Raw genomic sequence first — 27714 nt, forward strand, 5'->3', positions numbered from 1 at the left:
CATAATGACACATTTGTATATTTCCATACATCTTTGATTATGGTGTTTAAAGATGTTTAAAGGCTGCTCACACACACAGCATTACACTAAGCACGTTTTCACAAGCACTGCTGGCAGGACAGTGACATGACGCAACCGTCTGAAAGAACGGTTGAAGAATTCATCTAGAGCTCTATATATCTCAATCTCAATATAGCTGCTGAATTTGAGTTTCCTATGAGAGAGTCTACTAAATAAAGCCATGCGCTTTACTGCTAACCTTTGGAAGGAACCAAGAACGCGGTGTGTGATTCGAGAGCGAGAGTAAGGCAGGGATAGACACAGACAGATGCAGATAGATGAAGCAGAAAGTGAGAGGGGTAGAGTTGCACCGATTGTCTCTAATGCCTTCTGGAAAAACTGAACAGATACTTCTTAAAGACTACAGCAATTACCAATTTTCTGAGCGTGTATCTGGTAGGAATGAGTGGTAAGGATATGCCATACGCAGCACTTCATACCTCAAACGGACAAATGTTTTTGTTTTATTCACCATGGAAACAGACAGTGTGTCCTGTTCCGGGAAACTCAAATATCCTCTCTTTCACGTCGTTCCAACGGCATGAAAATAACTTGTGGGCAGCTGTGTGGGACATCACAACCAGGAACAACCTATGTGTCATAATCAGCACAGATGAATGTTGGCAGTGCGTACAGGACCAGAAAAAAAATATATTATTTGTTTGCATTCATTAAAGACATTGGATATTAAGCTACTACGTTTTTTGTAGAATTTAATTTGTGTTTTCATTATAAGTATTCCTAATTATTGTGATGATTATTATAATTTTACGACCATTCAGAGGTTTGGGGTAAGTAATATATTTTTTAAAGAAAATATTACATTTATTCAACATTAAATTGATCAAAAGTGACAGTAAAGAAATAATGTTTCAAAAGATTCCTATTTCAAATAAATGTTCTTTTGGACTTTCGATTTATAAAAGAATCCTAAAAAAAAAAGGTTTCCACAAAAAGATGAAGCAGCACAACTGTTTTCAACATAATAATCATATTCCTTGAGCAGCAAATCAGCATATTAGAATGATTTCTAAAAAATCATGTGGCATGAGTAATGATTGTAAATTAAATGATCATTCAATTACAATTGAAAATATATTCACATAGAAAAAAAATTGTAATAATATTTTGCAATATTACTGTTTTATTGTATTTTTGCTCAAATGAGTGCAGCCTTGGTGATCAAAAGAGACTTCTTTGAAACACTGAAAAATCTTACTGACCCCAAACTTTTGAACTTGTATAATTTAAAATATGATTAGCTGTTTGTCTAGAATGTTCATTTTAATAACATTTTCTTGACCTAGAAAGAGCAATAAGGGATCTCTCTCTCTCTCTCTCTCTTCTCTCTCTTCTCTCTCTCTTCTCTCACCCTCTCTCTCTTCTCTCTCTCTCTCTTCTCTCTCTCTCTCTCTCTTCTCTCACCCTCTCTCTCTTCTCTCTCTCTCTCTCTCTTCTCTCTCTCTCTCTCTCTCTCTCTCTCTCTCTTCTCTCTCTCTTCTCTCTCCCTCACTCTCTCTCTCCTCTCCCTCACTCTCTCTCCCTCTCTCTCTCTCTCTCTTCTCTTTCTCTCTCGGATGTTTGTCAAAAACTACTAAAAGAGTCAATTTTGAGCCTGTCAGGTTCTAACCGGGCTCAGCCAGGACGATTTCAATGGTTTTATAAACAACAGAGGCTGTAAAACAAAAGATGTACTCTATTTTATAACAGTATACATTTCAAGACTTGTTTCCAGGTGCACACAAATAGTCCCAGCGTTTGTTTGAAAGGTTTCACTAGCTGAAGACTGTTTCAGATCCATCTTCAGGTAATCAGTCAGAGTAAGCAACTACACATAATCACAATAAACATAACCTCTACTTATAAAAAAAAAAAAAAAAGAAGATCCTCCAGAAGTGAAATTTCTTCATAATGAATAAGAAGTGGTGATTCACTGATAGTTATTTGTTCCTCAATTATTCCTATGTGCGTCATTAGAGAGACTTACAGTCACATTGTAATGGATTTCAGTGCAGAAAACCTCTTTATTTAACATTAAACAAAAGATAAGTGATAAAGAGGCTGGAGGTCACCTAACAGAATTTAGTGAAGAATCTGAATCTCCATTTGGTTTGTTTCAGCTCTTTGTATGTGTGCCCAGTTTGCCCATAATAGACATGATCTGGCTGTCTTCCCACTGTAAAGTGTTCACTAGTGCTCAGAAACACGTGCCTTCCTCCTTCAGCCCGCTGACAAAGGTCGACATGCCCCAGGGATCAGATTTGCATGTGTCCCTGGCAACAGATAGACAAGCCAGCTTAATTAAAGAAATTCTTCCTTTTTTAACATACTCATATTAGATTTCATTTTAGCTTTCGCATGACTTTTTCCAAGCCACTTTCAGTCCTAAAAAAGATTTAAATTGTGACTCAAAAACTCCGATATGACTGGCAGATGCATGAAACACATGAGTGCCACGTGAGAATTTGTCACATTGTCAGCATCATATGAAAATGAGAACAAAGTGTGGTGGAGCTTGTGTTTGATTTATATTCAGCTCATCTTCTGAAGAATCTAAACTGAATACTCTTCAGATCTGTTGGATGAACAGGGCTGAATATGATTTGCAATAATGATGTGGAATGCAAATCAATCTGAGCACACAGAACACACCCCTACTATTAACAGCCCCTCTAAAGTACACACTACACAATATAGCTTTCATAGCCTATATTTGCTTACACTGAAAAGTCAACTGATATTTTTTTTTCCCCATTTAGTCTCTAAAAAAGTAAAAATAAATTAAATCCTTTACTCAATTTAAAGAATATAAGCATTAAGAAGCAGTCCTTTTTAACATTCAGACTTATAAAGTTCAGGCTCTAAGTGCTGTAAAGGTGCTTTAGCTGTCCCATATGACACCACGATCCGTCAGAAGGCCACAGTATCACCTCTCACCTCCAGCACCTGTTCACAACCAGAGGAAACCCAATCTCACTCTGTTCCCAGCCGATCAGGAACCTTATATGGATGGAATCAAGGAGTTCTGATACACCTGGAGAGCTCAAATATGATCCTAATTTCAATAATTGCCAGAACTTTCTCATCTAGTTCTGCATCTTATCATATGATCTTAAGGAAGTAAACATCATTGGCAACTTTTGGAAAAAATTGCCCCAAGTGTGTTTATGTTGAACCAACTCCAACTAACATTTCTTATCATGCTGTTTTAATTTCCTGTTGTACTTATCCTCCCACTTGCAACACTCAAAACAACTAATCTCAGAGTCATTTAGCACTAAACGAGGCATACAGTGACAGTGATAGTGATTCTTGCCTCACTAAAGAGACCATGCTCATCTGCTTGAAGCATCTCAATGTGAGCGAGCAAGGTTTATGATTAGAACCTCAAGCAATCATGGGGTGATGCAGAAAAATTCAACCATGATGGACAAGGTTCCTCTATACTAGGCATTAGCAACAAACTTACAGACATAGTAGAAGGTGGATAAAAACATAAAGTTAGAACAAAGAGAACTTAATTTTACCAGCATGTAAAAGACAAATAAAATCTCTGAACATTTCTGACATTTTATTTTTTCTGAAACACAAATATTTGTATATTGGCATTCAAAAAATAAGCCAAAAAACTCTTTGTGCGCTCTATGATCCAGAGGACATGATCTTACTGGACTATGAGCAGGAGTAAGAACCAGTTAATGTTAATGATGAGTTTTCCTGCCAGACCTGGTCCAAGCCAAAAGCCAAAGAATTGTTTCCAAATTGAAGCTCATAAATATTTGTGAAATGCTGGCAAATTTTAGAATAGACTTTTTCAGATGCACATTAGCTTTCCTCCCAAAAAGTGTTTTAACCATCCATTCCATCCATCCATTTATTCTCCAAACCGCTTATATTTTGTAGGGTTGCAGGAGAAATTTTGATGTTAATGACAAATACATTCATAGGTAGTTGAGTGAATCTATCAAAACTAGCCAAAACTAAGCCACAAACTCTCTTTAATTTGATTTTGGTGGCTACAACAACTAGTTTGGAGACCTAAAGCATGTAAAAGGTCTAAAAGTAGCTTTTTGTACCTGAACCATACAGGTTTGATTTATTCTTAACAGTCATCCTCTCCAAAATATTTTCCTCACGTTCTCACACAGAGCCACATTATTTTAGGAATGACTCATGAAACTCTCAGCACTACTGTTTGTGGGTATTTCTTTCAAATCTCTTCACGTTTAAGTGAGGCACACAGCTCTGACGTCTGAAGCAGCGCAAGCTCCTTCTCTCACGGGCTACACGTGTCTATGGAAAGGTAGTAAAATTATGTAACATGGCAAAATTGACAAGTCTCCCTTGTGTTCTCCACAGCCTGTGTTCTCCATGAGTCATGGATCACTCCAGCTTGTCCATTTCCTAAGTGGAAAGAAACACAAAGTCTCCGATTATCCCTCGCTGAGCACCGCCAACCGTCTGGCCAACACCCACAGCCTCAGCGAACGCCCAGAGCACAGGACCTTCAGCTCACAAAAACAATACTGATATCAAAAACTATTCATTCACTGTTATTATAGTCCACGTTTTCAACTATTTAATCCAATCTTCTGTTACATTTCTACTAATGAAACCCAGGTTTGGAGTTGGAACATGATAGCGTGGAAGTAAAACCCAAGAATGCTTTGTGAGCAGTAAACAGCTACAGAGGAAAAACTCCTGATTGAGGTTGTTGGGAATTTGAAACAGGCCTGATTTCCCAGCTGCCCCTGTGGGAGCGCAGTAGGAGACTCAGATCAGTGTGTCAGAGGAAAAGATCCAGATCCATTAGAAAAAGACCAGATAGACAGCTCAAGATCAACTTGAACTGTAGATTTAATGGTCATCATTATTAGCACATGACCATTAAAATAAAGACCAAAGAAGGTTAGTTCAACCAGCATCGTGAGATCATGTTGGTTGAGCAGCTCCATCATAAACTAGAATAAACCAGCATGGGAATTCAGACTTAACGTCTGCCTGTGCAAATCTCATAGTTTCTATAGTGCTTCATACAATACAGACCGTTTCAAAGCAGCTTCACAGTAATAAACAGGACAATAACTGAATCAATGATGCAAATTTCAAATAGGGGACAAATTCAAATTCAGCTCTAAAAAGAAGTTCATTTCAAAATTGATAGCACAATTCATCAATTATGAAGACAATTTGATTCAGCTATATAGCAGCCTGACTATTTCACTGTCAAATACACACTGAAACTCAAAGATCTTCATGGCAAAGTGCCAAAATAAAAGTTTGGTTTAATGTGAAGAAATTATGACAGAAGTATATTTGTCACGATTCGTAGAAGCAAGGAGCGAGTATACGAGGAGTAAGCCAGAAATAACCGTCTTTTAATGACAAGTAATTCAACTCAGGAACACGGGAAGACATAGACATATAACAGCGGACAAAGAACCAGGGGAGAACACAGCACTTATAAACAGGGAACGCAATCAGGAAGAACTGAAACAGGTGCAGAGTAATTAATCAAAAACCATGCAAACTAATAATTAGAACAGGAACTAAACCAAATATGGACAAACAAGGACTCAAACGTGACAATATTACTATTTTTAAAATGTACTTCTCAAATTAACAATAATATTTTTATATTTAAAGATTATCATACAACTGATTATCAACATGTATATCTTTTTTATTATTTATATAGTTGTGTTGTGCAGCATATTATTGGACAATAAATGCAAATATAATTATGTTTTCATTAAATTACATTTAAAAATGATTAAATTGTTCAAGTTTTAGACACAATGTTTGATGATAAATTTGTGTTCAATCATAAAACATCATAAAACACAGAATGGAGAAAAAAATTTAATAGAAAACACAGAATTTAGGGAAAATAAAATGGATTTCATGGGGCCCAAAATGAATTGTAGCATACTCTGGGAAGTTTAATTGTTAGAACTTGAGAATGAATGTAACTTGTTTGTTTACAAACGTGAAAAGCATTTCCTTCTCCATTAATGGTAAACAAATATTGTATGAAAAATATACATACGATATGATACCATTTTCTAGGCCTATTTCCCAGCCCTAGGTGCAAGGGTGTTTTGGGTAGTTTCCACAGCGTTGCTATACACATTTCTGTGTGGTTGCTAGGTGGTTTCACGCTGGCTCGAGAGTCGTAAGAGCCAAACACCCAGTCTCTGGAAAGGAGTCAGCTTCCTTCAGTGTTTTGTAAACACTATTAATATACTTACGCAATCACATGCTCACCTGAAGTGCAGAAAAGCAAATTGAACTTGCAATTTTTACACAAACGTTGAAACTTTGCTAAGCTTATGAGAGGAATTGTGTATGTCAGCCTATTAGGACAGAAATCACTCCTATTTGCCTTGATTGTGATGATGTTAATGTCCATCCGTACTCTACATTACAGTCATCACCTACCTTTCTTGCTGCTGCGCCAGAATCGATCTCCCAGAATATCGCCCACGTCCAGACTCATCTGATGCATGTTTGAATGGGTCTAACCGCACCACCACATCTTCCCCATGTGGACAACACCACCCCATCTGAAACCCATTCCCCCGTAACACACAGGACCGGAGGGGGGCACGTCGTGGAGAAAGACAGGGGAATGCAGTGGAGAAACAAGAGCTTCTTTTCATGTTCTGCTCACAAACACACAAAGTCATGGAGTCCATAAATCTGTCCCGTCCTGCCCCCTCTATTCTCCCAGAGCCCCATACATCTGCTCCGCTCCAGCAACACTTACTTCCACACAAACACTGGCCTGTTCTGCCACACCAACTAATTTAGCCTGCAATCAATGGGACGAGGTTTATTGATGTGTTGTGAAAGAGAGCGCAGGCTCTTGGTTTGGGGTTTCAGAGCCTAATTTGGCAGCACAACCAAATAAAACTTTCTTTAAGAGGAGGAATTTATTGCCACCATTAACTAAAACCAGGCATTTTGGAGGATAAAACTAATAACCAGTTACTGGCTAGACCAGCTTCTGCAGTGTTTGGGATAACAGGGTGGGGAAGAGCGCTTTGGACTGTTGATAGGCATTATTAGAGAGAAGGCTTTACAGCATGAGTGTCCTTCCCATAGCAACTCCACACCCAGACGCCTGATTTACTACTGCCTCGAGCTTTTGTGTCAGTTTAAGTGGCTGGCTTTGTCTTCAATAAGAAGATTATGGTAGATGTTCCTGTTAGACTGAATCTTGAGAAGCATTGTCTTTGGGCTTCTTTATTCACATTGCAGTTCTTAAGGTGTTTATAATGCTAAATGAATTGTACCATCCCAACTATTTGTGATTATTTGGCATGCAAGTTATTATTTGCATTTATTTTTAGATGTTTTTCAGAACTGACCTAGAAATTAGGGCTACTAAATATGAAAAAATAATAATAATAATAATAATAATAATAAAAACAATAATATGTTCTATATTGAAAGCATGATTATTTAACACCATTACTCACTGACTTTGGAAACATCATGCATTTAATGAACTTTAAAAAACTGCCTTTTCAACTACTTTTCTTGAACTTTAAATCTAATTATAAAAAATATATATATATAAAATTTGAATATAGAAATCTGGTAATGATGGAAACATAGAAAAAAAGTAGTAGTGGATACTACTTTTTTTTCCATATAAAGAAAAATTTGGATCATCACTGCATAAATGAATGTTGAAAAATAGTTTTATTTTGATTTTATTGTTTTCATAATCACGGGAAGACAAAATTATATTGTGACCTGAAAATAGAATTGTTGTTTTGTACTACATCATAAAGTTATCACTGCAGAGAATGTTTACAGAATAAACAAATGTGACCCTGGAGCACAAAAGCAGCTTAAGTCGCTGGGGTATATTTGTAGCAATAGCCAACAATACATTGCATGGGTCAAAATTATTGATTTTTCTTTAATGCCAAAAATTATTAGGATATTAAGTAAAGATTATGTTCCATGACGAAATGTTGTAAATTTTCTACTGTAAATATATCAAAACTTAATTTTTGATTAGTAATATACATTTCTAAGAACTTCATTTTTAAAGGAGATTTTCTCAATATTTAGATTTTTTTGCACCCTCTGTCAGGTGTGGGTGAAGGGATGAGAGCGAGGACTCACTTGCAGGAGGAAATAGAGCTTTATTAATACAAAAATTAAATAAACAACAAAAACTACCCCGTAGGGGAAAACAGACTGGCAAGGCAGGACAAGGTAGGACAAGGCAAGGCAGCACAGGACTTTACACAGGGAAACACCGACGACGAACCGGCACAGGACTGCAAACACAAGGAGATTATAAAGGGAGCAAATGAGGAGGGTAACGAGTAAACACAGGTGGGGCAAATTAACCAATAATCAGGAAACAAGGTGGGTGGGGTCAAGACAATTGACATGAGAGCATATGGCACATAGAACTAACCATGTGCAAAACAGGACATGAACACGCAGCTAATGAGGAGACTCATAAGCCGCGTGTTCACAAACAAAAAAAAACATGAAAGCACGCAGCCCGTGAAAAAACACAAGCTGCGTGCAACACAGAGCAAAACAAAACAAGAAAAAGCACGCAGCCGTAACCGAACCGCGTGCCGAACAAAACACACACACACACAGAGGAGTGCACGCTCCCACAGCGAGAACAAACCTGGAGCATGAGTGTCCGAACCCCGACACGAAACCAGAACTGAGCCTGAACAAGGCAGGAGTGCCGGGATCCGAACACCACGCCCCAACATGAAACAGAGCACGCAGACGAAAGAGTGCGCGGCCCGAGCACACTCGAAGCTGCGCGCTCACCAGAAAACAAGACAAGAAGGGAGTGTCAGGGCTCCGTCACCAAACCATGAATAAACTAGACCGAAGTGACAGAACCCTGACACCCTCAGATTCCAGATTTTCAAATAGTTGTATCTCAGCCAAATATTGTCCTATTCTAAAACAATAATACATCAATGGAAAGCTTATTTATTCAGCTTTCAGATGACGTATAAATCTCAATTTCGAAAAATGGACCCTTATGACTGGGTTTGTGGTCCAGGGTCACATATACTGTCAGTTGACCGTGTACAGATGAGATGAGCTAACCACAGAAAACATTACATTTTAAACTGCTAAATAAATTATTCTATTGCAATAACACGAGGTTCATCTAGTAAAAACACATCTGCGAGTCTTTCACCATGATCTGAAATGCTTCAGATTCCGGTCTACACATGTTACTAATTTTCAGTGACATTCATTGTGAAATAAAAAAATCATGCTTTTGCAAGTCTTCTGAAAAACATGGTTTGTAGGAAATTTTACTGGTAACACTTTAGAATAGGGAAAACCTATTCACTATTAACTACGACTTTTCACTCAATAAATTCTTTATTAACTGCTTATTAATAGTTATAAGGTAGTTGTTAAGTTTAGGTATTAGGTAGGATTAAGGATGTAGAATAAGGAATTAATATGTGCTTAATTAGTCCTAATAATTGGCTAATATTCTAGTAATATGCATGCTAATAAGCAACTAGTTAAGAGACCCTAAAATAAAGTGTTACCATTTTACCATGGTTTTAGTCAAATCTGAATCAGAATGAGCTTTATTGGCCAAGTATGTTTACACATACGAGGAATTTGTTATAGTGACAGAAGCTGCACAGTGCAACAGAAAGACAGCAACAGGACAGGACACAGATAATAAAAGAATAATATCCAAATAGGTATATAATATAGACAATTATGTGTGTACAGGTCTGATATGTGCAAATTTGAAATGAAAAAATTAGACAAATGAAAAAGTAAGAAAGTGTGGTGAATAAATAATAGAGTTGTGTGTTCCACGTTTTATTGTCAAGTGTTCATGACATGGATTGCCTGAGGGAAGAAACTGTTCCTGTGTCTGGTCGTTCTGGTGCTCAGAGCTCTGTAGCGTCGACCAGACGGTAACAGTTCAAAGAGGGAGTGTGCTGGATGTGAGGGGTCCAGAGTGATTTTGCCAGCCTTTTTGCTCACTCTGGATAAGTACAGTTCTTGGAGAGTGGGGAGGGTTGTACCAATGATTCGCTCAGCAGTCCAGACTACCCTCCGTAGTCTTCTGAGGTCAGATTTGGTAGCTGAGCTGAACCAGACAGTTATTGAGGTGCAGAGGATGGATTCGATGATGGCGGAGTAGAACTGTTTCAGTAAGTCCTGTGGCAGGTTGAACTTCCTCAGCTGGCGAAGAAAGTACAACCTCTGCTGGGCCTTTCTGACAATAGAGTCAATGTGAATGTCCCACTTCAGGTCCTGAGAGATGGTGCTGCCCAGGAATCTGAATGACTCCACTGCAGTCACAGTGCTGTTCATGATGGTGAGTGGGGGGAGATCAGGGGGGTTCCTCCTGAAGTCCACGATCATCTCCACAGTTTTGAGCGTGTTGAGCTCCAGGTTGTTAAGACTGCACCAGACAGCCAGCTCCTTAACCTCCTGTCTGTAAGCAGTCACTGTCCTGAATGAGGCCGATCAGTGTGGTGTCGTCTGCAAACTTCAGGAGCTTGACAGAGGGGTCTTTAGATGTGCAGTCGTTGGTGTAGAGGGAGAAGAGCAGTGGGGAGAGTACACAGCCCTGAGGAGCTCCAGTGCTGATGGTGTGGGTGCTGGATGTGGATTTACCAAGCTTTACTAGATGCTGTCTGTCTGTCAGGAAGCTGTTGATCCACTGACAGACGGAGGTGGGGACGGAGAGCTGGATTAGTTTATTCTGAAGGGTTTCCGTGATGATGCTGTTAAAAGCGGAGCTGAAGTCCACAAACAGGATCCTCACATAAGTCCCTGGTCTGTCCAGATGCTGCAGGATGAAGTGCAGTCCCATATTGAAAGCATCATCCACAGACCTGTTTGCTCTGTAGGCAAACTGCAGGGGGTCCAGTAAGGGTCCAAAACCAGTCTTTCAAATGATTTCATGGCCACAGACGTTAGAGCCACAGGTCTGTAGTCATTAAATCTGTACTTGCATACTAAATCTATTATTATAGAATGTATTGAGGTCTCATACGCAGTTACCATACAAATAAACAGTTAAACTACAGTTTCTATGCACAAACTATGTTCTGCAGCGATTTATATGCATAGGTAAGTTTTTTCAGTTCTGCAGAAATCTATTTAGAGGCACGTATTTCCAATGAGCCTATGTTGCAACGAAGTCTATAAAAAGGAACACTTACACTGAAAAATCAACAAGTAAAATTTACTTAATTTTTCCTTTGCATGTTTTTGCACATATTAAATAAAATTTACTTAACTAAGTTATGTAAAATTAGCAAAGGAAATAAGTAAATTTAACATGGCCAGTTAGAGTTTGATGAGTAATTTCTACTTAATTTAGTTTATGTTAACTCTGCAATACTCAAGTAAATTTCACACAGTCACGGTTTGTAAACTTTACTCAAACAATATAGCACTGAACAAACAATCATGCTATTAAAGCATGTGGTTCAGTTACAAACATGTAAGTAAGCAAGCTTGCAATCCTTTTTAAGATAATATGTCTAATCAATAGAGTTATTACCCAAATAAACACAGTGACCTCAATACTTGGTACACACTACACAATGACGGTAACAATCAGTGGATAGTGTTTGAGAAGGGGTCGTTTTGAGTAGAAAATGAACTCCAGATGTCACAAAAGAGCAAGTTACTAAACCTAACAACAAAAGTGTCCATAAAACTCAATTATTAATGATTCATGCCCCAGTGCATGATGGGAACAACAGGATCATAGCTTTGATATTTACTTAAAGAATCCTTGTAAACATAAACAATTCCAACTAAAATATACCAAGTTCAAAGCTTAACTTGAGTACTAATATAGAATTTACTCCTTTTTTAAATTCTTGCCTGAACTAAATTAATGTAGAAATTACATTTGTTTTCCTGTAGTATTTACTTCACTACAAAATCATTTTTATCAGTGTAGGTAGGTAATATAAAAACATGCTTTGTGAAGGCAGCGTGCAGCAGAAAGCGAGCGTGTTTGAGCCGTGAGTCAGCAGGACGGTTTTACAGCACATCAGGGTGTGGTCAGCCGGGCCTGCAGTCGCCATGCCAACATGAGTCACAGACGGGCCGTCGGCTGGTAAACACACCGTCTGCGCTGGAAAGCAAAACTCACACGGACAGAGACTCCTGTGCATTTGCATCCCAACTGAACGTCATAAACCGACAACATATTATTTACCAACTTAAATAAGGGCACATACATAAACACTCAATAAAACATTAGTATGCATATCTGTCGGTAACATACTGTACATCCGCCAGCATGCGTTAAAGTGATTTACGAAACATCCTCTGCTCATTAAAAGTTCAGTTGCACTAGAGAACCAGTGCAGTTCTTTCCAGAAGAAAACTATGTTTTATTCATCTGAGAAAGACTCGTGTGGGAATATGATTAACATATAATTTTACTGTCAGACATTATCAGCGTCTTCACCCTGATCTCTCTGCTGTCTGTTAATAATACTAGCATTTCTGAACCGCAGTACGGCCCTGTTTCACCAGGAGAAGTCGTGGCCTAATGGTTAGAGAGTTGGACTCGTAATCCAAAGGTTGCGGGTTCGAGTCTCGGGCCGGCAGGGATTGTAGGTGGGGGGAGTGAATGTCCAGCGCTCTCTCCACCCTCAATACCACGACTGAGGTGCCCTTGAGCAAGACACCGAACCCCCAACTGCTCCCCGGGCGCCGCAGCATAAATGCTGCCCACTGCTCCGTGTGTGTGTTCACTGCTGTGTGTGTTCACTGTGTGTGTGTTCACTGCTGTGTGTGTTCACTGTGTGTGTGTGTTCTCTGCTGTGTGTGTGTTCACTGTGTGTGTGTTCACTGCTGTGTGTGTTCACTGCTGTGTGTGTTCACTGTGTGTGTGTGTTCTCTGCTGTGTGTGTGTTCTCTGCTGTGTGTGTGTTCGCTGTGTGTGTGTTCACTGTGTGTGTGTGTTCTCTGCTGTGTGTGTGTTCTCTGCTGTGTCTGTGCACGTTAAATACAGAGCACGAATTCCGAGTATGGGTCACCATACTTGACAGTATGCCACTTCACTTCACTTCACTAGGCCTGTTCACTATTACTGTAGAAATGAAAGACAGCACATCCCTTTATGACTCTGGACCAGCTGCTAAACCGGTCTAAACAAGTCTCAGACTAGCTAAACTAGTGTTTGACAGGTTTAACTGGTCAGCCAGTTGTGAATTGCGAAAACTGCGAAAAAGTCATGTTTGTTTTTTTCTTATTGCAATTTTGCAAATTTAATATACTTACTAAGCTTACTAAGCATAAACACAGTAAATTTTTCATAGTCAAAACTTCATTCATCAAGGATACATTAAATTGATCAAAAGCGATAGGAAAGACATTTATATTTCAAATAAATGCTGTTCTTTTGAACTTTCTATTCATTTCAAAATGTATCACGGTTTCCATAAAAATATTGTGCAGCACAACAGTTTTCAACATTGATAACAATCAGAAATGTTTGTTAAGCAGAAAATCAGCATATTAGAATGATTTCTGAAGATGTAAGAGTAATGATGCTGAAAATACAGCTGCGCATCACAGATTCATATAGAAAACTGCTATGGTGAATGGTGAGAACAAAAGACTTAAAAAAAAAAAAAAAAAAAAACTTTTTAAAATATTACTGACCCCAAACTTTTGAATAGTAGTTTAATTGAATCTAATTACAATACCACTAACAATAACTGTGTGGGGAACAAAAATATTTAAAAAGCATGTTGTTCACTACTCACTACTTTATTTTGAATATTACATAATAAACTATTTATGTATTATTTTTATTTAAAATATAAATATTAAATGAATATTTATATATTAATAGTCATCATTATATTATTATTATTATTATTATTTCCCCTGATAAACCTGTTCATTTTATTGCATAAAACAGGAATTGTGCTATGCATTTGATCGTGCAACACAGATGAAAGTAAACACACTCTGATATCTGAGCTGCATCAGGTGATCAACAGCTGTTTTCAGTTATCAGACCAGATCATGTGTCAATCATCCCGATGAGGCACTGAAAAACATATCATATAATAGATAAGAAAGCGACTGATAGTGGCAGCTCTTGTATGTCAGTTCCTGTGAGATTGCCATCTATCTCACAGCCGAGGCAAATCTTCTCTAGACAAGTCCAGTCTAGGTGAAATTCCTCCAGTGAATCAATCCAAAACCTTGCCCAAGTCAAAGAGCGTGGAGTACTTTATGATCTCTCTGTAACTCACAAACTCATAAAGCACACTGCATTACGGTCATGAATGTCAGTTTTGTTTTGGTCTCCTCCTGCAGGGAAAGGATTCCTTTTCACACCCCAGTGAACACCCAGCTGAATGTCCGGATCTGTGCGGCGGGACGGGTGTGGTGCGGCACGCCAAAGCCTTTGATTCCCACACAACAGACCTCATCCAATCAAACAAACAAAAGCACAAAGGCTGATATCTCATATCAGCAGCTCTGTGATCATTTCCATTGTTACGCATTAAACAGCCCTCACTAACGCTGCCAGAAACTTCAGAAAGCTGCCCGAATGTGCCTTCATGCACCTCATATACAGTAGGGCATATTTTCCACTGGACATTCATTCCTACTGACATTTTGGCTTTTAAAAGCACAGTTTTCATGCACTAAAAAAATGGCGACATCATCTGTACAAACACACAAGCTTAATTCAGAATAACTGCTTACTATTTCTGCAATATAACGAAACAGAGCAGTGCAATAGTATGCTACTCGAAACTGTGTGTCTGTGTGTGCATATGTATGCATATTTTGCAAGATACAAAAATATGTTGTTTCTATTATCAACAACTTTAAATAAATAGTTTTATATTTCTCCATTGGTTTAAAGCTGCAGTCCGTAAGTTTTGCCTCTTTGTCGCCATCTCTGTTTGAGAATTGCAGTTGCTTGCGGGTTGTGAGTCGGCACGGCTTCAGCGTGGATGAATCTAATGTTCTGAGGAGTATGTGTGGCTGTCAGTCACCACACCGGTGTGGATGTTTACTGTACTTCACAATCACAGATACTAGCCTACGTATTGGAATATATGACCCAAATAAGAATTTCACCTTATATTGTCATCTGAACAAGTAACAAGTCTGCCACGTTTGTTCTGACCAACTGAGGAAAAAAACATTACCATAAATCACGCTACCAATGGTGGTTAAATCTAACGATCGGTTAGCTCGTATCACATCAAACCCTGCAAATTATTATTATGGTTATACTTTATTCTCAAATTATTAATGTTAACAACATCAGCATTGCGTGACTATAGTGAGTATAGTGTGTATTAGAGTGTACAGTAGATTTCCATTTCTGTACAGTCTAATATCTAATTGTCATGCCATTCGAATTTCAATCTTAAATCCCTATGAGATAAAGAAAAAATGCCTCCGAAAGCAACGGCGCTGAAAACGCACTCTATTTTTACTCATCTGGTTCTGGACCTCATCTGGACCTTATAGTGACACCTGTCTGTGTGGATGTCTTATCACACTCACAAAAAAACTTTCATTCCTATAGAACTGTATTTGCAGTTGTTTTTGTCACCCAGGATCTTAAGCAACTCAAAGTGTCTGCATTCATTTGGCAAACTGCACTAGTGCATACAAACAAATAATATAATATGTTCATTATAATTAGTAGGTGCTGTGGCAGTCTAATAAGTTCAGCATTTTGCCATTAACAATAATGCAACAACTTTATGTGTGGAAAGTAATCTCTGCCATGTAATAAAATAGTTAATTATTGAGATATATATTGCTAGATATAACTCACAACTGTGAGAAAAAGATATAGACTCTATAAAGTACAAAAACTCTATCAAAATACATCAAGACATAAATTCAGAATTTTTCTATAAATTTTGAGTATATACCTTGCAATTTGGACTTTCTGTCCTCAAAACTGCAAGGAAACAATTCTGAATTGGGAGTTAAAATGTCCTAATTACCCTTTTCATTCATTTTTATTTTTTTTATCCTGTGGTGGAAACAAGCTTCCATATATTATGCTATCAAGCCTCAGTCATTAAAAGCAAAAGAAAATCTTTGAAACAAAAAGTGAAACAAACCTGAACTGTGAACAAACACATCTTAAGACATAAAACTACTCCTAAAACATGATAGCCTCTGCTACATGCTGGTAATGGCAGAAACCTGACGTTATGTGTATGGATGGTTGTGTGTGTGTGTGTGTGTGTGTGTGTGCCGCCTTCTCAGGTTACAGTACAGAGGGTCTTAAGAAGGTTTGATTTCTTTAGAGAACAATGAAAATAAACTCCACCCTAGTAAGTGAAAGGCAGATAATCTAATGGAATAATGTACCTGGCCGCTCTTTACACACTGTAGGCTGACAGTACACCCAGCGGATGAGATGTTTATGATTAAAGGCCTTGAACCTGTTGAACAATGTCCATCTCTACAAAAGAGCCCTACCACACCCTCCCTCAGCAGTCAACACTCGCTTACACCCTAACTACAGTGGATTACAGTCATCTGTATAGTATCCACACTGTTATGGAAAATAGTCTATGAAAGCTGCCACCTTTGAGTGTTTTCTGAGCTCAGTGGAGTGTAAAACAGAGCCGAGGGTTGTTTTCTAGGACTTATGAGAGTCGTGGTGTGTAATACTTGTGGAAGAGACATCTACAGCTCTGCTGCATGTGGTTCCAGCTCATCAGGACAGCAAAATGAAGGGAAAAGTGCTGCAACTCACCTAGAAAAGACAAACACACAAAGAAAAATAACATTAGTTCACAGCCTGTGGATATAGGGCATCTAATTACAATAGATTCAACAGTGAGATCCACCGAACAAGACACCTGTGCCAGCACACAGACCTCAGGGTAAATTCATATGGATGTCACAGACACAGAGAGATTTAGATGTATTACAACAGAATGAAACACTGCCACCTGCTGAGCATTGAGTGTTACTGAGCACACAGACAGATGACGCTCATAAATCTATTACATTTCATCAAACGTGTCTGATATGTGCCTATATGTGCCAATAATGTTTATGATGTCTCTTCTGCTCACCAAGGCTGCATTTATTTGATTAAAAATACTGGAAAAACAGCAATATTGTGAAATATTATTACAATTTAAAATAACAGTTCTCTGTGTGAATATGTGTTAAACTGTAATTTATTTCTGTGATCAAAGCTGTATTTTCAGCATCATTACTCCAGTCTTCAGTGTCACATGATCTTCAGAAATCATTCTAATATACTGACTTACTGCTCAAGAAACGTTGAAAACAGTTGTGCTGCCTAATATTTTTGTGGAAACTGTGATATACTTTATTTTTCAGGATTCTTTGATGAACAGAAAGCTCAAAAGAACAGCATTTATTTGAAACAGAAATCTTTTTGTCACATGATACATCATTACTGTCACTTTTGATCAATTTAATGCATCTTTGCTGAATAAAATTTAAAGTATTAATAAAAATCCCAAACTGTTGAACAGTGTACATATTACAAACATATCCTTACCAATACAGATGCTTATTTAGTACATCTATACAATAAATGTTGCATAAAAGCTTATGTACTTTGTATTATTTCTGCACGTAATACATATAAACTATAATTTACTGTCATTTAAAACAAATTCATATGTAGCTGTGCTAGTTATGTTTCTTTGTTCTCACATAAGATAATCATAAATTAATATTTAATGTCCATTTATTTACTTCTTTTTGTTAGCCATGTAGTTGAGGCTTATTTTAAGATAACATCTGACTGATTGTATATTATCTGTGCACAGAAACACCCTTAAATACTGAAAAATCCTTCTGTCCCCATTAAGGACAGCCATACATCTTTAGTGTTTTGGTCAAAGGACAACAGATATGGAAGGTCATAGTGGGACACGTTCACTATCAGTGTGCGAGGTCTCTGAATGGTGAGCTGGCATTGGCATTAAACACAAGACCTTTCCTCTGAATATTTCCATAAGCTCATAGAGCTTGACACGACAGCGAGTGAATGCCAGAGAGCTCTGGGCTCAGAGTGAGATGTCAGAGCAGAACAGAGAGCTTCAGTCAGAAGCAGACGCTCACGTAGACTCTTTTGACGGACGATTCATTTCCGAAATGCCACACAAGCACAGAACAGAGTTCAGCTGTAATGATTCTGGTCATTTTCTTATAAACAGCATCCATTACAGACGTTGCGTGTGAGAGTGTGTGACTTCCCACAGTATGTGTGTGTGGGTTTGCATGTACTTCTTCATTCATGTCTGCATGTGTCCACCTGTTTAAATGGATCACAGGAGATCACCAGCAGTCAAACGTCTGCACTCACACTGATAAAGCCTGATATAATACAACTATGAGTATAGTGGAGTGAGTAAAAAACATGTTTGAGCTGCAGCTTTGTCTATCCAGCTCTGCTCAGTCCGGACATTCATCGGCCAGCGATTATTTAAAATGTCACTCAAACAGTAGAGCGACACCAAGGACATGGGTTCGCTTTCCAGGGAAGGCAAGCACTGATTAAAAAATGTGCTCGTGTGCAATGCAAGTCGCTTTGGATAAAAGTGTCTGCCGAATGCATAAATATTAAATGTTAACACTAGTGAAGGAGGAACATGTATGATGAGCACGTGATGATAATGATGATTTTACTTCATAATTTGCTCCAAATCACCAATTAAAAATACTACTAATTAATTAATTTGTTTTTTAAAAATGCTACTTTTTAAAGAAACTGCCACTGTATGTAAAACTTGATTTTGTCAACAAACTAAAGGTTCAAGAATTTCAGCAAGCATTCATTAAACACTCATTATTTTGTAATTATGTATCTTCCACAAGTATTACACACCACGACTCTCATAAATCCTCATAAGTTTCCTTCATTTATACATTTGAATTAACTCATGAACTAATAAGCTTAACGAGATGCATATTTATGTCAGTCATCCATAAATCAAACAGGTTTCAGAACTACATTATTATTAACTATTTGCATCTAATTGATTTTATTTGAAAAATCATATTTCCAAAAAGCATTAATCAGCTTAATTAAACTTATTTGGTTAAAAAGTATGAAAATGGTTCAAATGCAGCTAGCTATTTATAAAACAAGCAAAATTAGTTGAAATTTATGACATTGAAACAAATTAAGAAAATTACAAAAATTACAAAAAAGTAGCCTCAGCACCCATCCAATCACAGCCCAGCGTATCCCATCATGCTCTGCCTGTTAGGACTCACGCTTTTCTAGATCCTGTTCTTATCTAATCAGATATTTCAATGATTCATTTGTAATAAAAGCTGGTTTGGTTATAGTTATTTCTCCCAAATTCCCAGTAATCTTAGTTGAGTGCATTGTTTAAACAAAACCAATAGATTTTTATAAACTTCATATAGTACAGATATGAATTTAACACTTGGTGTTTTTAATTATTCTGACAATGCACTTGTTAGAAACCAGAGCCAGTCTCATATGACACCCGTGAGTGTGTTATCTGCTTCACTAGCCAGTCAGCGCTTTACACCTGCTGTGTACACCTCCACCCTGTTACCCAACACAACCGTCTCCTACCTTTACTGGAGCAGTACAGATCCATCCTCTAGTGTTTTGATTTCTCTCTTCTATTTGCTCTAGTTAAACGCTGTTTCCCTCAGTCACGTCTCTGTCTCTGGTTGTATCGCGTGTTGTTTTCCAGAGCTCCAGGTGAAAGCGTTTCTCCTCCCACCAGATATTCCCACACTACCACTGGCTGAGAGCCTCTTTGTAGAAAAGAGGGTGTATCAGTAAAACAGCAATAAACCACCACTCCAGATCCGTGGCCTTTGTTGAAATGTAACTCTGGTCTAAAGCGGTGTGTGTATCCCATCACACACACAATGATTGCACAGAGCAATTACATTCAGTCAAAGTTCAGATGTGTAGATTGCAGACTCATACATCCCAAATCAGAAAAACTAAATATGGCTTGTTGGAAACCTCATAGTTCAGGCCTGCCTCTGCTTCATTCACTCCCAGCCTGCACCACTGGAGCAGCGCCAGACACTTTAACAGGCCAGAGATCCCGTCCCATCCCGTGAACACCGTTAAACACCCACAAACAACGAGAACGGGGTGAAGACAGAGCCCAGTCCTGCTAGAGCAGCTCAAACTCACTCGTTTCCCATCGAGCAGATATTTCACACAATTACAACGAGAGCAGCTCTCTTCACAAAGCATTCAGTGATGCTGCTGTAATTATTGTGTTGTCCTTTCTCCTGCTGTAGTTATAATCCAAGCATTACATTACTCAGGAATGTTCTCAGTAAAAAAGAATGACTCTAGAGCATTACTGATCACAGTAAATGTTTTGTTGTGTCTGTATACAGTGTGATTTACAGGTCACATTAACAATGGATTATATTCAAGACTGGCATATTCAGCAGTGAGTTTCCATACAAAACATATTTAAAGGGTTTGGAGTCTCAGGTATTGTAAGTGAACTTTGAGACAAAACCTAAATTTAAAGATGAAAATAAAAATAGATCAGAGATCTGAATGACTTTGTTTTATTACATACAACACAAAAGACAAGTTCTGCATAATATTTTTGAAGGAAGTCTCTTCTACTCACCAAGACTGCATTTAAATGATACGGGAAAAAACTGTAAAATTGTGAAATATTATTGCAATTTAAAATAACAGTTTTCTATTTTAGCTGTATTTTCAGCATTATTACTCCAGTCTTCAGTGTCACATGATCTTCAGAAATCATAATAATATACTGATTTACTGATCAACAAACATTTCTGATTATTATCAATGTTGAAATAGACATTTTTGTAACATTATGTATTCACTGTCACTTTTGATCAATTTTGAGTCCGAAATTCTCGGACTCAAAATTAAATACGACCTCACGTTTCAATCACATTTACACACTGCCTCCAAAACTTTTGTCCGTCATAAATAATTCGGATCAGGTCCGATTTTCTGTTTTCACATCCATAGCAAGCATTTTGATAGGAAAGGATGACAAATACAACTACGTTCACTACGTTTACTGACCCCAAACTTTCCTTTCAAACTCACACGCATGCACGTGAACAGAAGTGAGCTTTTACCACGGTATTTTGTGTTTTGCTCTGATCTCTGCTGTGAATGTGTACGGTGGTGAGCTGTATGAGCAGAAGAGGGCGATGTTTTCCCAGTACAGCAGAACAAAACTGAACGGATTCGGACTCTTTATTACTGACAGATTAAACTGCATCTCACAAACTTAAAACTCAAAAAGTTAGGAGCAGAGGCGGACAAAGTTCACAACTCCATTACTCGAGTGAATGTACAGATACTGCTGGTCAAATATTACTCCATTACAAGTAAAAGTTGGAAAGACAGATTTTTACTTAAGTAAAAGTATAGAAGTACTTGCTTTTAAAAGTACTTAAGTACCAAAATTAAATTTCCTTTTTTATTATTGTTGTATGTAATACTTGCAATACCTCTGAAGCAACTTACAATGCATTATACCTACTGGATACACTGACTAGCTTGTAGTATCTTTGGATTAAAGAGCTTTTAGAAGGTTAAAAACCTATGGAGAAAAAACTAAATTATTTAACACCCCTACCCTCCCCCACAAAAGCAGGATGGTAGTGATCTCCCACTAGGGTCACCATACGTGCCATTTTTCCCAGACGCATCCTGGCCAGGATTTCTATATTGCCTAAAATATCTAGGATTTGGCTTTGTTTGCGTGTGCAGACCGACCGGTGTGTGCCATCGGTTCCTTATGTTTTCGAAATGCTCTCGAGGTACTTTATTCAAAGTACTAAAAGCAATTATTAATATTATTATTATTATTATTACAAAGCAATATAGAAATCCTGGCCAGGCCGCATATGGGAAAAATGGCACGTATGGTCACCCTATCTCACACAGCTCTGACAGGTACATCTACAGGTACATCTCAAAAAAAATTTTGTAACTTATTTCAAAAAGTGAAACTTTCATATATATTTTACATTCATTACATGTAAAGCAAGACATTTCAAAAGTTTTTTTTGTTTTAATTTTGTTTATTAGAGCTTACAGCTCATGAAAGTCAAAATCCAGTATCTCAATATATTAGAATATTTACATTTGAGTTTCATTAAACGACCATCCCTACAGTATAAATTCTGGGTATCTCTTGTTCTTTGAAACCACAATAATGGAGAAGACTGCTGACTTGGCAATGATCCAGAAGACGAACACTGACACCCTCCACAAAGAGTGTAAGTCACAGAGGGTCATTACTGAAAGCTGTGGCTGTTTACAGAGTGCTGTATCAAAGCATATTAAATGCAAAGTTGACTGGAAGGAAGAAATTGGGTAGGAAAAGGTGCACCAGCAACAGGGATGACCGCAAGCTTGAGAATACTGTCAAGCAAAGCTGATTTAAACACTTGTGAGAGCTTCACAAGGAGTGGACTGAAGCTGGAGTCAGTGCATCAAGAGTCTCCACGCTCAGACATCTTCAGGAAAAGGGCTACCAAGCCACTTCTGAACCAGAGACAACGTCAGAAGCGTCTTACCTGGGCTGTGGAGAAAAAGAACTGGACTGTTGCTCAGTGGCACAAAGTCCTCTTTTCAGATAAATTAAAATTTTGCATTTCATTTGGAAAAGGTCTGGAGTCTGGAGGAAGAGTGGAGAGGCGCAGAATCCAAGCTGCTTGAAGTCCAGTTCGAAGTTTCTGAAGTCAGTAATGATTTGGGCTGCCATATCATCTGCTGGTGTTGGTCCACTGTGTTTTATCAAGTCCAGAGTCAATGCAGCCGTCTACCAGGAGATGTTAGAGCACTTTATGCTTCCTTCTGCTGACAAGTTTTATGGAGATGCTGATTTGCTTTTCCAGCAGGACTTTAGCACCTGCCCACACTGCCAAAACCTCTTCCAAGTGCTTTGCTGACCATGATATTACTGTGCTTGATTGACCAACATGCCTGACCTGAAGCCCATATGGAATCTATGGGATATTTTCAAGAGAAAGATGAGTAACAGTGGATCCAACAATCCAGACGAGCTGAAGACTCAATAGTGCCTCAGCAGAGCCACAGGCTGATCGCTTCCATGCCATTCCTCACTGATGCTGGAGTTTGTGCTAAACGAGCCCCGACCAAGTATTGAGTGCAGAAATCAACATACTTTAAAGAACTTGAACTTTTGTTTTGCAAATCCTTTTTTTTTTTTATTGATCTTAGGAAATATTCTAATATTTTGAGATACTGGATTTTGACTTTCATGAGCTGTAAGTTCTAATCATCAAAATTAAAACAAAAAACTTTTGAAATGTCTTCCTTTACATGTAATGAATCTAAAATATATATTGAAATAAGTTACAAAAAAATGCAGTTTTTCACAATATTTAAATTTTTTGAGATGTATTGTACCTGTATGTGTAACCATTCATCCACATTTAAACAGTGGACAGAGTGATAAGGGAAAAAAATAAATCAAACCTGCTTTAAAACCCAGCAACACTGGGTAGCTGTAAAACTTTACAAAAGCAACACTGCTTTAACAAAAAAAATATTATTTGTCATCAAAACAAAAATGTCAAAAATGTTGTCTAGTTGCTTTCGTGGTACTTTGCTGTCACACAAAGAACGGTTTATGCAGTGCTGCTTCAAGTCCAACACCTGTGTTATGTTTTATTAGGAGCAAAATCAGACAATATTGTGTCTAATATATACCACATTATTAACTTTTTATTATTGAATTGTTGTAAATAAATATCACATTTGCAACTGGTCAGTGTTCACAAAAAAGCTGTGAAATCCCTTCATGTTGTCACGCGCTCTAGTCGAGTCGAGGAGAACAATCAACACCTTTCTCCAATGGAGCAAAATCACAGGGAAACATGGATCACGGGAGTTAGACGAACAATACCGGACATAAGACACGGGGAAACACAAGGCTTAAGAACACTGGGAAATCAAACGAGGAAGAACTGAAACAGGTGAGGAGTAATCAAACACAGACAGAGACTAATGAACTAATGATGACACCAAACGAGGACAGAAACAGGAAGACCAAATAAGGGCATGAGGAAACGAGGGAGGAAAAACACAGGACACAGGGACACAAGTCTGACACATGTAGCCCTACAAGAGTGATTACTGACAAACTGTCTGGAAAAAAAAAGAAAGTCACATTTTGGAGAATAAAAAAAAAAAAAAAAATCACCCACTGACTTTCAAAGCTGCTACATAGTAACGACTATCTACTTCGAGGACCTCGACAGAAATGTAATGGAGTGAAAAGGACAAATGTGTCTTTCAAATGTAGTGAAGTTAAAGTCATAAGTTTATAATACTCAAGTAAAGTACAGATACTCAAAAAGTGTACTTAAGTACAATACTCAAGTAAATGTACTTAGTTACTGTGCGCCTCTGGTTAGGAGATACCCAGAGCAATATGAAAAAAACTGATCAACTAACAAAACATCTGGCTGTTTATTGATGTGTTTGTGGCTGGTTAGAACAAAAACAAAACTAAATAAAATTCAAATCTGCACTAAAATTACTAACTGGTAATTATTTTTGGTTAAAAAAAAAAACTAAAAACAAACTGAAATACAAAGACATTTCAGTTTTAGTTTATTTATTTATTTATTTATTACCAGTTAGTCATTTTAGTACTTCAACCTATTTCATTAAGCTGCCAAGGCAATATTTAAATTTGTTTACATTTTTTTGTCTAATATTTATTTTATTTCAGCTTTATTTCAATTAACAAATATGTTTTTAAATAGCTTTAGTTATCAGTAATAACCCTGCTAATTTGTCATTTAAATCATTAAATTCATAAATGTATGAATTTCTAAAGTTAATCATAACCTGGTATTTATGCGTGAATAAAGTGCTTTCTTGTAGAGGGGTAATAGGGTCTACAGCAGAGTAACAACAACTGAGGAAACTCTGGACAAGAGAAGAAATGAAGCCAGACGAGACTGATGTCAGTTTGAAGCTGGCACGACTCTGCTGCCAGCTCAAGCCGCTGAATACTAACCACACATACAGCGGCTGTCCAACAAACCCTGCACAACACCACTACTTGTTTACCTCGATTACATTCTGGGCTTCGGCTCGAAGACCACCAGAGGGACTGTTATCTAGAGCAGTTTCTTGAGCTTTTTGTTTTTTGGAACCAAGTACAATATTAAAAACTTAAAAAAGTATTATTGATTTTAAGTTAAGCTGAATATTACATTAATAGTGACGTAGATCTCTTTTAGATTGTTTAAGAGAACACTAATCAATCTAATAGTGACTTGAAACATAACTTTTATAACAAAATATAATAGAAAAACTAAAGCTAAAACAACTATTAATTATGAATAACAAATCATACTAAATTGGCTTTATGTAATTACGTAATGCCAACTTTTTCTACATTTGATAGTTAAAACCCTTAAAACAGAGTTTGTCTGACAAAACAGAACATAGTGTATGTTTTCATTTGTTTTTTGTGCAAATATACATATTAATTATTCATTTATTTGTGAATAAGTAGAATGTTTCACGAAAGTTGAAGATGGTCTTGTGGCGTCATCAACCAATCAGTGTCAGTTTCCTGTGTTTCGAGAGTGATGCGTCACATAGTATTTGCTCAAGCTCAGGTGATTTGCTCAAAAAAGCCTATATGTGGAACTGAGCAACAATGAGCAAAGATGGCAGAACCCAAATCCAGAATTCACCAGTCGAGCCATTCAAATGCCATCAAGATGAGCATTTCCCAGGATTATAGAAAGAGGAAAGTCTTTAGGATTTCAAAAGAATAGTCGTCATCAGATGGAAAACAGTGCATTGCTGAAGAATTAGATTGAGCGTAATACATCTTTTGGTGCAACCCATGAACCCATCCACCCATGCAGTCCTCTGTGGGCTTCATCAGAGAGCATGACGTCTGTGGAAAACAGGGCTGGGCACAGCCAATGAAATGAGCAGCTCAGGGGAGGAGCCAACAGGAAGTCAAAGAATGAATGCAAACTTACAGGAAAGCCCTGGGATTCCCTCCCGCTCGGAGAGAACTGTTATGTCTGGCAGCGTGAGTCAGTGCCAATGACGAGAGACGTGAGCGAGCAGTGTGTGTGTGTGTGTGTGAGGGCCAAGAAATAGCAACACCCTATGAAAACATTATAGACGCCACTGTAAAGTTCACAAACCACAGAAGCTGTTGGTCCATAAATATCTTCAGCTCAGTATCCAAAGGGACCCATAAGATTTTCATGCAATCACTGCAACTTCCTCTAGTATAATCATTTTTGCATAATGCAAAAGTCCTCAGTGTCACATGATCCTTCAGAAATCCTTCTAATATGCTGATTTGATGCTCAAAAAACATTTCTGACTTCAACTAAGGTTGAATAGGCACTGAGAAAAGGCCTAGAGATGACTATTAAGCATGAGGAATGTGCAGTCATGGTTAATTATAGCACTATGACGTGACTTCATATGCAAGAAGACATTCACAGTGAGGGTCGAGATTCACAGACGCTCGATAATGAATGTCTGCTGAGAGAAAGCTGAACTGTCCTCTGTAACACGGTGGTTTTACGCAGCCTGATTCTGGCCGTGCTCTGCGAGCTAAAAGGACGAGAATAAACCAAATGGATGATAAATCTTTTTCACGTAAACCTGTGGGATGAGGAAAGCAGCGTGAAAATCCTCACACGCTCCAAGGAGAGGTGAACACCAGCATCTGCGATGCTATCGATCAAACCAGCTCATCCTGAGCATGCAAGTTCTGACATTTACAGTCTGAAATAAACCATTATATAGCTTCTACTGCACATAAATACCCATTTTTATGGAATATATCCCATTTTAGCTCCTTTAAGCATCTGTATGAATGATAAATCTTTGTTTTTCAATATTTTGTCATTCATGCTGCCTTTGTTTGCCATGTAAAAAAGGTGGTCACATTTTATTGTATGGTCCAGTTCTGGCTTATTAACAAACCATTAACTACGACTTCTGCCTCAATAAACTCCTAATTTGCTGCTCATTAATAGTTAATAAGGTTGTTGTTAAGTTTAGATATTGGGTAGAGCAACTAGTTAATAGTGAGAATTGGTCCCTACTAAAGTGTTATCAATATTACATTTTTGAGAAATGTTGCATTCTCACGTCGCACTTTCCTCTACATCACAGGTTTTGTTTTGCGAACCAACACAAAGTTAAATGTGACCACCATTGAGTTTAAACATTATTTTATTGCGAGGTAAACGTTTTGACCAAAGAAACTTTTTATTGTTGTGATTTTTTCCCCATTATTTTGTAATTTATTCATGCTGCATTTGCAATGTAAAAAGGCTATATTTCAAACCACAGTGAAAAATAAAATAAGAGCAACTAGTTCTGTTCTAGCGCAAAACTTTTGCGTTCTCCCATAAATCTATTCTGGGGACAATTTTATCTCCAAAATGTAGCTACGTTTAGCCCCACACACACACATAAATATGACCTTCCGGTCGCTCTGAGACAATGCCACAGCCGGACGCCCCTCCCTGTCCAGCCAAAACAATCACAACATTTCTCTTGCTTATCTCTCACGGCATTAACATGTGTAACAATGAATTAATCCT

The 27714-nt window shown here is 37.8% G+C and overlaps 1 protein-coding gene across 1 annotated transcript in view; it reads right to left on the reverse strand.

Moving 5' to 3' along the window:
- The window catches only part of LOC306878348 (plectin-like), a gene marked incomplete at its 5' end in the record, with an annotated part of 125923 nt that overhangs the window by 73951 nt on the left and 24258 nt on the right, over positions 1 to 27714 (reverse strand). The gene's annotated exons all lie outside the window — the stretch shown is intronic.

The sequence above is a fragment of the Barbus barbus genome (genome assembly GCF_936440315.1).
Source record: "Barbus barbus genome assembly, chromosome: 12".
Taxonomy (NCBI): domain Eukaryota; kingdom Metazoa; phylum Chordata; class Actinopteri; order Cypriniformes; family Cyprinidae; genus Barbus; species Barbus barbus.